Below are 13,540 nucleotides of genomic sequence, written 5' to 3' on the forward strand. Positions count from 1 at the left end.
CATTTTATATAATGGCAAAGCTGTTGAGTTACTCTGGAGAGTGACCTGGAAAAGATGTCTTGCTTCCCATAGAGGTGAAGGCAAACTCCTCACTGGGTGAGCACAAGCCCTGCTTCAGGTAAAAAACATGAGCACCGCTATAGGTGAGCCCGCTTCTCTCTCTCTCTCTCTCTCTCTCTCTCTCTCTCTCTCTCTCTCTCCTCACTCATTTCCGCCCTCTTTCTCTCTCTCTCTCCATTTTTCCTCTATTTTATATTTAGGGGGGGTTCTTCTAAGGTTTCCTCTATTTTATATTTAGTTACTCTTCTAAGGTTATAGGGGGTTCTATGTTTAAATTTAATGGGATTTCTGGTAAAACTGAAATTTGAGACCCACTATGATTAAGTCTTGAAGCTTTGTCAATTGGTACATTTTAGTAGTTGTCAAAGTTAGAGACTGTGTTATTGAGGCAAAAAAGGCAATCGGCATCTTTTAAATCTTGTTGCTACGAACATTGTTTCAGTAAATTTTGGATTTCCAATTGGGTCAAATTCTGGACCTTTGCTGGAATTTAGTTACACATACATATAGTTTAATTTTTTTTTCTTGTATCTGCATTTATTTCTTTCCCTTGTATTCCATTATTTTCTACCTGTTTTGGGGCTTCTGGCCACCTAATGTTGTGATTTTAGTTTCAGTCTCTGTGTGATAACTCACAGTGTGAAACTTCTAGGTGGTTATGGGGAAAAGGGAAAAGGGACCAGTCGCCTGCCTCGTAGGCAGGTGGCTCTTGCACCAGCCTTCCCAGGCCACCTCTAAAGGAGTGGAGTTTGCACTTGAGAGCTAGAGCAGCCTCTCCTTGGGACAGGGCAGTAAGCAACACTCAGAAGTACCAGTGCCTTTGTATGTTATGTTGGGGGCACTTACAAAGGTCCAGGCATACTGGCTAGGGTTCTTGTAATACTTAGTAGGGTAATTGGCAGGTATTCCAAAGGCGGTTGTTGGGATGAGATATTAGTTTCCTTGCCTGAGAGGCCTCCTTTGGATTATACATTGTGTGGCTGGTCTCCAAGGATGCAGCCTACGAGGCCCCTGAACATCTAGAAAGTATAAAGTTCCCTGGTGACAGCAACAAGGTATGCAGCAGCAAAGAAAACAGTTAGCTGTTACTCCCACCTAAGCAACAGCAATGGGAGACCCAGGTGCTGTTTCTCTACTGTGGGGGAGCCAACCAACATCTTCTGCACAGGAGTTGATCAAACACATAGACAAATGAGAGTTCTGCCCCAAAGAATAATGAAAAAAACACAATGTCAAAGAAGTGACAGACCCCTGGAATAGGCTTCTGCCAAACACAGGGTGACTGGAAGCACACTAGAACAAAGACCCAAGAGAGCAGAGCTCGTGGCCTATCACTTCTATGGAAAAGGTGTGTCCACAGAGGTGAGCCCCCAGAGGTGAGCCAATTAGCATGGCTCATTTTTAATATTCTGAGACTTGGCAACCACTAGCAGACAGAGCAGCAGGCCACAAGACAAAAAGCACAAGCTTCAATTCCACACCAAATGTCTCTTCCTCTGCGGTCTGGAACCAGTTAGTAAGTCAAGAGCAGTCTCCCAAGAAGTTATACAAAAGTCAGTGGTTATCGCTAAAGTAACAAATGTTTTTTTACGATTTGAAGAATTCTTTTAATGGTAGGATACAAGATACTGACACTCCTGTAGATACAAGGCTGATTGTTGTTGTTGTTGTTGTTATTGTTGTTGTTACATCTACTGAGTAAAGATAGCTGCCAGATGGGGCCCACCAGAGCACCCAGGGATAGATAAAAGCAAACCAGAGTTGTAGGGGGCAGCTGTGTAGGGGTGCTATGGCTATCAGGGTGGGTTAGTTAGATTTTGCAGCCTCCCTGAGGATTGGCTAATTTGAATAATTAGTATAGGGGCTATCCCTCGTTGTTTGGTACTTGGAGCAATTAGGGTGGTTCAAAATAGCGCAGAGGGTAAGATCCTAATAAAGGATGTTAACTTTTCAGAACAACATGGTAGGTTTTAGTAATGTTCACAGTACACTCAAATGCCTCAAAATAGACCACAAGGGTGAGAGCATAGCATTGGATACACACCCGGGTCACTTCAACTTACAGGCACCTAGAGAATTCCTGTAAAAATATATTTAATGATTAAGAAATGCCCATTCCTCCCGCCCCCCCCCCCTCCGTTTTCTGGACACAGGAAATGAATGTGAAACTAGGCACTCAGTTTTCTTAATTAATTTTTTATAAGCAGGAAGCACTGCACTGGTTCATTTGGTAAGTTTCTGTTCAGAATTTTCTAAAATTTCCGTAAAATATAGAGAAATGATGGCAACTTTTAAAAACCTCTTATGTAAGTGTTTATTGTGAAGCCTTGAGAGAATTACTGAATTTCACAAAGTGCTATGTTTGTAATAAACCTACTGACTAGGGAATTCCCAATACAGATTAGTTAAACAGGATTAGGCAGAAATAAAATATCATAGTTTTTCTACCCTTGGCCAGTTTTTAAAAGTTTTTAAAAAGGAAAAAAAAATAACAGAGAAACTAATTAATGTAATTTTTAGGGCTGGTTAGCATTCAAATTATATAGCAAATCAATGTAACATTAACATGTTATTACGATTTTATGTACATTTGTGCAAAGTGACTTCAAATAGGTCTCTAATACTGTTCAGTAATCCATCTATGTTCCTTTAGAAACTTCTCTCTCAATCTCCCCAGTGATTACCTCAATTTTCCCCCCTTTCCCTATACATCTCCTTCTTTTTTTGTAACGTTAGAAGTAGATTTCTTTTTTCTTTCTTTCTTTTTCTATCAAAGGTCATGCCTCCTGGGGCTCCTGGGTGGCTCAGTTGGTTAAGCATCTGACTTCGGCTCAGGCTCAGGTCGTGATCTTCCAGCTTGTGAGTTTGAGCCCTGCGTCGAGCTCTGTGCTGACAGCTCAGAGCCTGGAGCCTGCTTCGGATTCTGTGTCTCCCTCTCTCTGCCCCTTCCTCAGCTCACACTCTGTCTCTCTCTCTCAAAAATAAATTAACATTAATTTTTTTTTAAAAAAAAAGGTCACTCCTCCTATCTACCTGTGCTTTTGGACCCCATTAGACTGTCTCAGGCATGTTATCCAACTCCCCTTACTCGAGTATTCAACCACACCTCCTCAACTAGATCTTTTCTACTAATAAGTAATCATTCCTAGGACTCCATCCTATATCAGGCTTTGCTTACAGCCCTATCTCTCCACCACTCCATAGTCAGTCTTTCTTAAAATAGTTATTTATATTTTGCAGTCTTCATTTTCTCACCTCCTATGCATTTACTAATGTACTCTATGCCAACACAGCTTACGTACCATTATTTTATGGAATAATCCTTCCTAAGGTGATCAATGGCCTCCACTTTGCCGAATCTAGGGGACATTTTTAGTGCTCATTTCATTGATTTCTCAGCAGCATGTGACACTGTAAACTGTTTTGTCTCTCTTGAATTACCCTCTTATTCAGCTTCCAAGATGCACTCCTCTTGTGTAATGCTAGAATTAAAGTGTCCGACTGAAGGCAACAATCAATAGGAATGTAAGGAAAAGGAGAGACCAAACACATCACCAGTAAATCTCTCTGTCCAAATATAATTATGTAATTGTTTCAGAGACTGTCAGATGTCTACCAAAACCCCTTTCGCCCCTCTCTTGTAGTAACTGGGAATATTATGAGCTACATTACACTTACGTATCAGCTATTTTACACTTCTCAGCCTCCCTTGCAGTTGCCTATGACAGTGTGCTGAAATTCCCTCAAAAATTACGTAAGAAGCAAAATAACTGTCCTATGGAACTTCGCAATATACTGCTCTGTGCACTCAGCCTTTTCATGTGGGTATGTTGAGAATGGAAGAGATACAGTCAGTTTGGGTCTCTGCATGACGAGGTGGAGCAGAGGTACCCCTTCTTAACGGCACACACCTACATCTCTCTGGGTTGGGAAATTGCCCCATAGACTTCAAAGTGTAGTGAGCATCAGACACACTTGAGGGATCTGTTTAAGCATTGCTGGTCCTCAGTACCAGAGTTTCCGCTTCAGGAGATCTAGAGTCAGGTTCCAGAATCTTCTTTTCTAACCGTTCTCCTATTTTGAGAAGTACTATCTTACACTATTGGTTGAAAGAAACAAATGCCTTTTTTTTTTTCATCATTGCATTTTCAATCTACTGTTAATACACTGTAGCCTCTTTTATCTCATGCAGAAACATTAGGGAAACTGGTTCAGAATTATCTTGTTTTCATACTGGTATGAGTACATAATTTGACATAAAATACAACAAAATCCTGTAAGCATGTTGAGTGATTAGAAAATGGGTCAAACTGTCTAAATTTCTGGTTTGTCATCTTCATACAGATTGTCCCAATTCTCCTAAAACTGACCCCTAACTCCTACCCACAGTACTCTGTTCAAAGAGGCTCAAATGCGTGAAAAATTAAGGAATCAAGGCTTCAAATAGAAAAAATAAGTAGACAAAAATGGAGGGGGAAAGGCACTTCACAAACAACATGATTTTGGATTTTTAACATAAGAAATAAAAAAATAAAATTTGTCCCAAAGTCCATCTTGTATCATTGGGTGGGGAGGTGGGGAAGCTAAGGATGGGAAGGGGATGAATGTGTGTGTTAACTGGAACCAAGAAAAAAAATGACAAATGCTATTCAGAGAGGATGGGTGCACTGGACAGGCGACAGAAGAAATGGCAACAAATTCAAACTCTGTCCCTGATTAGATGAGAAACCTTGGAAAACTGAATCCAACCATGAGGGAAGTCATCTAGATGAGTCCTAAGACCTCAACCAGATCTGAAACTCTGTGACTCTGTTACTGAACTCTTTATTTTGTAACAGTGCAAAGAACATACCTTTACTGCCCTCTAAGACACATCTATTGTAAACTTATTTTTTGATGGACATATATATTTGTGTGATATTTAATTAGAATAGAAAGAGACATCCAGCATTAAACCTGACATATTTCAACTTAAATGCCTTGGATTATTATTTTTTTAAATAAAATCTAAAGTATGAAATGAAAAATTGAGAAATGCTGGTTCTTAGCAATTTCCAAGTGGTACAGGACAAAGAGAGCTTTCTCACTTCAAAGACAATTTTGTGTAACATCTTTGCTGAGTGTTTCAATTTGTCTTGAGTTCAGGAGATGCTTTTATTTAATTATCTTCTAAATGTCTTTAGGCCATTTAATGACTGAAGGTAGGTCTTTCCTTTCCCATTATTATTCTTCATCTATATCCTACAAAGGACTTAATTATTTAAATTGACAATCTTTATTGGTTGACATTCAAGAGACTGAACTTTTCAAGAAACCATTTAGACAAAGTAATGCTCTCCATTTTCCCCTCTTTTCCTTTAATTGAAATCATAAACCCTAAAGACCACAAAAATATAGTTCCTAGGTTATCAAAAATACCCTAAATTTGCTCCTGGAAGTGTATCTTTTAACGTATTATCTTCTCAAGTCTCTCTCCCACTTGACTATTACATGAAAAAACGGAAAAAACTTCCAAGCAAGAACAAAGTGTGGCAAGTTAGGCAAACCAAAAATTAAGAGAAAAAATTGAAAAACACTCATCTAGGAAATCTAAAGTTTATCTGATGTTTTAAGGCAGGAAAATTTTGTAGAGAATTTGTCAATTCACTAACTGGTAGATGACCACTAACATCAGTGCACTGTATAATGTATCATAAAGGCATATTCACTGCAAACAAGACACTGGAGACTAAATTGTAATGTTAGATTTCTATAGATATTAGACCTTGATATACTGTCATAGGAAGACAACCTGACAGCAATAGGGGAGGTCTGGTCCCAAGCTCTAGCTGCACCGTCCTACACTTGTGCAGTAACTGGGGTATTGAGTGAACTAAATTCGATAGAAGCATGTTCTGGAAGCCCCTTTCTTTTACACCAGCTATTCCTCTTAAACATTCTTTTTGGATGAAGCTTCCCTGCCCCCTGATGATGCATTATGCAAATCTCATAAACTCTAAGTCACGTCTATTTCCTTTTCAATCACTATGACTCACTCTCCTAGGGCATATGAGTGAATTTTTCCAGTGGGTTGGTGAAGATCTCCACAATGCATAGTACTGTAATGTGGGTGTTAAGCTGTGGGGACTCTTCTTGGCAGGCTTTCCTGTTTTGTGGGGCACATAAAGGAAGACTTAAGCTGGGCTACTGTATTCTGCAGCTATCAGCCCCGTGAATCCTTGCATATCCAATGGCGGGATGCGAGCCACTTCAACACCTTAGGTCTCTTTGCAGTTGTGGACCTTTCTAGCCATACTCCCACCCACAGAAAACTGATGGCAATACACAGGCTTAAGCCTTTAGGTACATAAATGTCTCCATCCTGCAAGAGACTCATTTAAGCACTGTCTTGTGCTCTACTCCAAGGGAAGCCACAAGATGAGACTGCAAGGTTCTATCGCTCATAAGCATTCAATCATGGTATGAGACGCAGTCTACTTCTTGTAAAGATACTGCCAATCTCTGCACGCTTTTCTTAGATTATCTTGCCTTGGAAGAGAAAAAGCCCACATGTCCTAGTCCTTTCTTTTTGAGCTCACAGTTCAACAACCCAGATGAATTCCCTATTTTCATAAAGTCTTCTACACCTTACCCAGGCTGATTGGGCTGTGGGCATGATTTACAAAAGACCCGTGTGAAATGAAATATGAAGAAGCATGTGGTACGGCTTCTTCTATTTAATTAAAACAACCAACCCTGGATTTCAGCACCAAAAAAACAAAACAAAACAGATAAAACAAACAAAAACAAACAAACAAAAACAGCAACAAGGAAGATTCACAGGACAGGCTAGTTCGTCTTAGACAAAGAGTTCAATTTCAGGATGACGCAACAAATATAAACCCCTGGCCTATGGTCATGGCCTCACTTACCTCTAGATGTAAGTGGATTGGGTGCTGTAAGTCTGCTTGATGGACTCCTCACAGTGGGGAGGTCTTTCCTCTTGGAGACCAGTCTCTCAAACAGATGACAAACTTGGATGGCAGGATGAACTAGGCCATGGCAAACAGAGGAGGAGCACAAGTCAGCTCTGGGCAGGAAGATTCTTGCTCCCTGGCTAAGCTCAGCTCTGCTGTTCCTCCCATCAAGCCAAATCATGGAATTCTGAAGCAGGTGAGTTTATGACCTAAGACCTGTGAGACTGACAGCACTGGTGGGCCATCTTGTGTGACAAGGGACATCTTCACTGTGACAACAGCTAAGCTGCCCCTTAAAAATTGTCACAGTATTTTCAGCTATGCCACCAATACTCAGTCATTCCAAGCCTAAAGCACAAGGCTTTGCAATGGTTTGGTGCCCCAGTAAGTGTTGTGACTGCTATACAATCATTGCAGGATTAGGAAGTGTTAGGTCTGTCTGGCAGAGAGAGAAACACAGCATTTGGGATAAGAACACTACTGGACATCTTATTAATAAAGGGCTGCTGGACCACTGGGGCAGTTGGTTTCTGATATAGAACTGTATTTGACGCTGAGTTTGTGAAAACTTGTAATGAATAAATATTTTCCCTTCAAAACCAAACCATACAAATACAACAACAAAATAGAACAAAGCAAAAAACTTGCCCTACCATATTTTATTAAGAACTATAAATAGAGTCGCTTGTAGCTACTTGACATTCTATTTAAAACACAGGAGCAATTTCTGCCTTGATTACAAGCTTTGGAATACTGGTTGCAAATATAGGAGAGAACACTTAACTTTCTTTTTTTTTAAGATTATTTATTTTTTAAGAGAGAGAAAGAGAGAGAGAGAGAGAGCACACAAGTGGGGGGATGGGCAGAGAGAGAGGGAGACACAGAATCCGTAACAGGCTCCAGGCTCTGACACATCAGCACAGAGCCTGATGTGGGGCTTGAACTCCTGAACCATGAGATCATGACCTAAGCTGAAGCTGGACTCTTAATTGAGCCACCCCGGTGCCCCACACTGAACTTCCTAATACAGAGGTATTGTACTATTGAACAAGTTACCTAACCCTAACCTGAGTTCCCCAGCTGAGCTGCTGTATGAATTTCCTACAGGTGCTGTAACAAATTACCACAAATTTGGTGGCTTAGAACAACACAAATGTATTATCTTCAATTCTAGAGACCAAATCAGTCTCAATTCAGTTGTATTGCGCTAAAGTCAAGATGTTGACAGGACTGGTTTCTTCTAGGGGTTGTCAGGGATTATCCATTTCCTTGCTTTTTAAAAAACTTCTAGAGGCCACCTACATTCATTGGCTCACGCCTCTTCCTCACACCACTTTTAACTCTTGTTTCCAAATTCACATCTGCTTTCTCTCTGATCTCCTATTTCCCTCTTATAAGAACCCTTTTGACTACACAGGCCCACATGAATTCATCTCAAAGTCCTTGGCTAAATTACATCTGCAAAGTCTCTTTTTGTTGTCAGGTATCATTTACAAGTTCTGAGGAGGAGGATGTGGATATTGAGGGGGCCAATATTCAGCCTATTAACAGTTGCTTTAAAAATTAAATTAGATATGAGAATGCAAGCTGGTGCAGCCACTCTGGAAAACAGTATGGAGGTTCCTCAAAAAGCTAAAAATAGAACTACCTTACAACCCAGCAATTTTACCACTAGGCATTTATCCAAGGGATACAAGTGTGCTGTTTTGAAGGGATACATGCACCCCCGTGTTTATAGCACTACTGTCAACAATAGCCAAAGTATGGAAAGAGCCCAAATATCCACTGATGGATGAATGGATAAAGAAGATGTGGTATAGGGGCACCTGGGTGGCGCAGTGGGTTAAGCGTCTGACTTCAGCCAGGTCACGACCTCGCGGTCCGGGAGTTCGAGCCCCGCGTCGGGCTCTGGGCTGATGGCTCAGAGCCTGGAGCCTGTTTCCGATTCTGTGTCTCCCTCTCTCTCTGCCCCTCCCCCGTTCATGCTCTGTCTCTCTCTGTCCCAAAAATAAATAAATGTTGAAAAAATAAATAAATAAATAAATAAATAAATAAATAAATAAATAAATAAGAAGATGTGGTATATATGTATATATATATGATGGAGTATTACTTGGCAATCAAAAAGAATGAAATCTTGTCATTTGCAACTATGTGGATGGAACTGGAGGGTATTATGCTAAGTGAAATTAGTCAGTCAGAGAAAGACAAAAATCCTATGACTTCACTCATATGAGGACCTTAAGAAGCAAAACAGATGAACATAAGGGAAGGGAAACAAAAATAATATAAAAAGAGGGAGGGGGACAAACAGAAGAGACTCATAAATATGGAGAACAAACTGAGGGTTGCTGGAGGGGTTGTAGGAGGGTGGATAGGCTAAATGGGTAAGGGGCACTAAGGAATCCACTCCTGAAATCATTGTTGCACTGTATGCTAATTTGGATGTAAATTTAAAAAAAATTTAAAAAAAAAGAAAAAAAAAGAAAATTTAAAAAAATTTAAAAACAAAAAAAATTAAATTAGATAATAGATATAAAGTACCGATCATGACACATGATACATGGCACATATTAACATCAACTTATGTTTATTTTCTTCTTCCTACCTCCTCATCCTATTAACTAGATTGTATGATTTTGGTTAAGAAACCTGATCAATGAAGGACCTTTGCTGCCCCATCTATAAAGCTAAATATATTTATAATATTCCCTCTAGGGATACAATGATGAGCAAAAGTGAACTAACCTCTGGCATCCTTAAGTCCTTAAGGGAGCAGGTAATAAAATAATTTTACATATATATAAAAATAAAAAACATATTCATTTATATATAATAATTACATATCATATATAATATATATGTAATATTAATTAGTGCCATAAAACAATTTAGTTACAGAAGAAGAGGTAGAATGATGGGGTGCACAGGCAGGATCATGCATGGTCCACTATCCCTTTATGTAGCACCTATCAAATGTCACCCCCATAAAAAAATGTCACCCCCATATAAATTATTTGGCTGATTTCATGAGCTAAAAGAGTCCTCCTACCCATTTTTCCCATTATTCCCTACCTTTTTTACTTGACTTAAATTTTTATGGCACTAATGACTACCTAATATTATATTTATTTATTTACTATTATATTGCCATTTCCTCTAATACAGTGAAAACCTCAAGACACCGAGGGTTAAGCTGGCCTTGTTTGTCATCCTAGAAGAGTGACAAGAGTAGGAGCTCAATTAATGTTTACCAATGAATGAAGGGGCTACATAAATGTCATTAAATACCAATACTAAAATTCTATATACTTCTTTAAGACACAGTACTAGATATACAGTTGATTCATATCTAACTGAAAAAGATATATTAATAAATATTTGAGGATGCATAGCATCTACTGAAAGACTGTAGTAAAACTCAGGGGTGAATTGGTGTGACTACTTATCAGAAATTGATACTTTTTTTTTACAACATTTATGACAGAAAATAAATGACTGAGAAAAACTCAAATCCATAAATAAAATGTGAGAAGATAATCTATATACATAACTTATTTTAAAAACCTCTTACACATAACTTTCTATACTTGAAAAAAGTTGTTGAAAATAAATCTTTTTCTAAAAATTGAATATCTATAGAATGTATGCAAAAGAGAATTTTACCATACATAGGATAGGAAGCATAAAGTATTTCAGATATTTATAGACCTATCATAATTATGAAAAAAAGTGTTTCAATTCTAGTTAGGGTGAACAGTTTAAACTGTGGCATTTTTACATCTAATCAATATAGATAATTCATTAAAATATAGGTTTATAAAAATGAAAGGAAATTATAGTCTTTAAATACAACTTATTCTAGCTGCAATTCAATTCCAAATACACAGGTTATAATTGGTAATTTACCTTGGTGACATGTTTACAAACCAACAACAGTTAATTTATGGTTTTCAAGATGTTGGTCATTTAAACTGATCTCCTTATTAATAAGCTGTTGATTGAAAATAAGAACATACGGTATTTACCTGTCAGTTAAATTAGTCACCTTTTTGTTCATATGTGCACATTGGTTAATAATGAGATTCTGGATTTGGAAATACATTTAAGTAAACAATATTCAACAGGAAAATACTACTCTTTTTAGATTCTTATTCAAGAATCTAATTTATTTTCAAGATTGAGGTTGGTATAAGTTATCTAAATAAAATCCAAACAGTTTTCATAAAATATATATTGGTTTACCTGATCTATAAAAATTAAAAGCAGAGTTTAGGTTTGTCACTATCTCAGACATTTCTACTAGTTCCAACAGTCTACATTATAACTCAACTTGGTTATTTTGAGAATTCGTGAGTATGAGCCCTCCAAACTGTTTACAAGATATATTTTCCCACGATAAAGTAAAAAAAAAAAATTAACAAAAAATACGAGAGGGCATCAGGATGGGTGATGACAGCATTTTAAGTATCACTGCTTTCTTTAGGGTTGATGTGCTCAGAAGATGGTGAGCAGATTCTGCTTGTTTAGGGTGAGGGCCTGTCAGGTTATAAGCAGTGGATAGAGGCATCACCTAACTTCTCACACTCCTATAGCAAATTAAACGACCACAAATGCTTTGGTACTCTTCCCATCAAGAGTTGGGTGCTCCTGGCCCATTTTAGTTTGGCTGGCCTATGACAACTTCCACCAACAGGGTTTGGAATCAGTGAAATATTCGAGTTTGGGGCTTAGCTTTTAAGAGCATGGGTGGTTTCCATTTTGGTCACTGGGAGCCCTGAGCCTCCACCTAAGTAGTCCAACTACCTTGCTATTGAGATCATAGGTTAAGGCCATGAGATAATATGAAAAAAGAAAAGAAAAGAAACCCAGATGAGCCCAACATTCCAGCAACCTCCAGCAAGGCACAAAACATGTGAGTGAAGCAGTCTCGAACCTTCCAGTTCAGCTTAGCCTCCAACTGAATACCACCTAGTGATCCTCATCATTTCCATGTAGAGCAGAATGACTGCTCAACTGAGCACTGCCTGAATTTATGACCCTAAAATCACAAGATATATTAAAGTAGGTGTTATTTTAAGCCACTAACTTTTAGGGGAGTTTGTTAGGCAGCAATAAGGTAACCAGAACAACTCCTAAATAAGTCATCTAGAAACTTTAGCACAGTTACTTTATATGTTTGAAAATTTCCTTTGTCAAGCCACATCAACAGATTCAACTCCAAAAATGGATGGGGTGTCTTTATATCACCTCTGCCATCATTCTGCAGTGACTACAATGATGAACTGTGCACAAGAATATCTCACACAGTAAATCAAACCTATGTAATGTTATAATGAGCAAGCAAAATCATTCATGTTCTGCTTCACAAGGTCTAGGTGAAACTGAGAAGGGCAAATCTGTCAGTATATACCCACTTCAAAATCAGTTGGTCTAAAGCAGATCAACTCGATTTTCCTCTTCAAGGAAGAGCTAAGTGCTCACTCAGATTCTAGATGTTAGGACCATCTTTAACTATTGCACAAATAAAATTAATATCAAAGCCTTTTCTGTTGTCTATGCCCAAATTTACTTCTTTTAGTTTTCCTTCAAAATGATGGTTACAGATCTAACTGTAGCCAATATCCCTTCCTGAAAAGGAAAAACAATGAGGAAAAATGTACATTCTTACCCAGTTAAAGAGAAAGCTGATGGTGAGGATCATACTGACAGACATATATTACTGTAAGTGAAGTTTCAAATGTAAAAGATAGCATTCTAATCCATCTATGTTCTAGAATTTTTGCCTTGGTTAAAGGTAGCATGATATGGTTGAATAGGTAAAATGGGCTCAGGTCCAAATACTTGGAGGTGTTCAGATAATGGCAATGGGGTTTAAGTCCTTTGAGAAACTGCTTGATGGGCCCCCTTAAAGGTATTAATTCATAAATCACAAGGATAGACATGTGGGCCAAAGAAAACGACACAAAACATTTCTCCTTGGTTAAAATATTTCTACGGAGAGCCCATAACCAATAAGCATATATCTTCTGCTTCTATCAATCTTAACGGATACTCTGTTTTTGCACCTTAAAACCATTCATAACAAGCCTCAATACCCTATAAAAGCCTGTCATAACTTCCTCAGTTTGAGAAACTCTGAAGGCTTGCTTGGGGAGTGTTTTCCTTGACTACACCAACTTAAATAAGCTTGACATTGTATGATTACAGGTGTGTCCCTGGCTACCTTTCACCAAGGAGCTTCAAAACTACCACTAATTAAATATGCGGTTTTGACCTAGTTATTTGAACTTCATGAACCTGAAAATCATGAATGTCAACTAATTTCTTTTTCCTTATGTAATAGTCATAATACCTGTCTTATAATATATTGTGTGGTTTAGGGACAATATATGAAAAGTGCCTAATGTAGTATATAGCAGATACTAAGCATCATTAAATAGTGGGTAATTTTTTTTTAGTATATTTAAAGTGTCTTTTTTTTAAATGTGCATTGCACCTAATAGAAATTTGGCAGTGTTCCT

At 38.2% G+C, this 13,540-nt stretch overlaps 1 protein-coding gene and 1 pseudogene across 1 annotated transcript in view; both read right to left on the reverse strand.

The window, feature by feature from the left end:
• The window catches only part of DGKB (diacylglycerol kinase beta), a 945,456-nt gene that overhangs the window by 794,319 nt on the left and 137,597 nt on the right, over positions 1-13,540 (reverse strand). The window contains exon 4 of the mRNA XM_045052433.1: positions 6,972-7,091. The gene's annotated coding sequence lies outside the window, so the exon portion shown is untranslated. The remainder of the gene's footprint in view (positions 1-6,971; positions 7,092-13,540) is intronic.
• Positions 1-13,540, reverse strand: part of LOC123383979 — an 89,283-nt pseudogene that overhangs the window by 1,946 nt on the left and 73,797 nt on the right.

The sequence above is a fragment of the Felis catus genome, chromosome A2 (assembly GCF_018350175.1).
Source record: "Felis catus isolate Fca126 chromosome A2, F.catus_Fca126_mat1.0, whole genome shotgun sequence".
Classification (NCBI taxonomy): Eukaryota; Metazoa; Chordata; class Mammalia; order Carnivora; family Felidae; genus Felis; species Felis catus.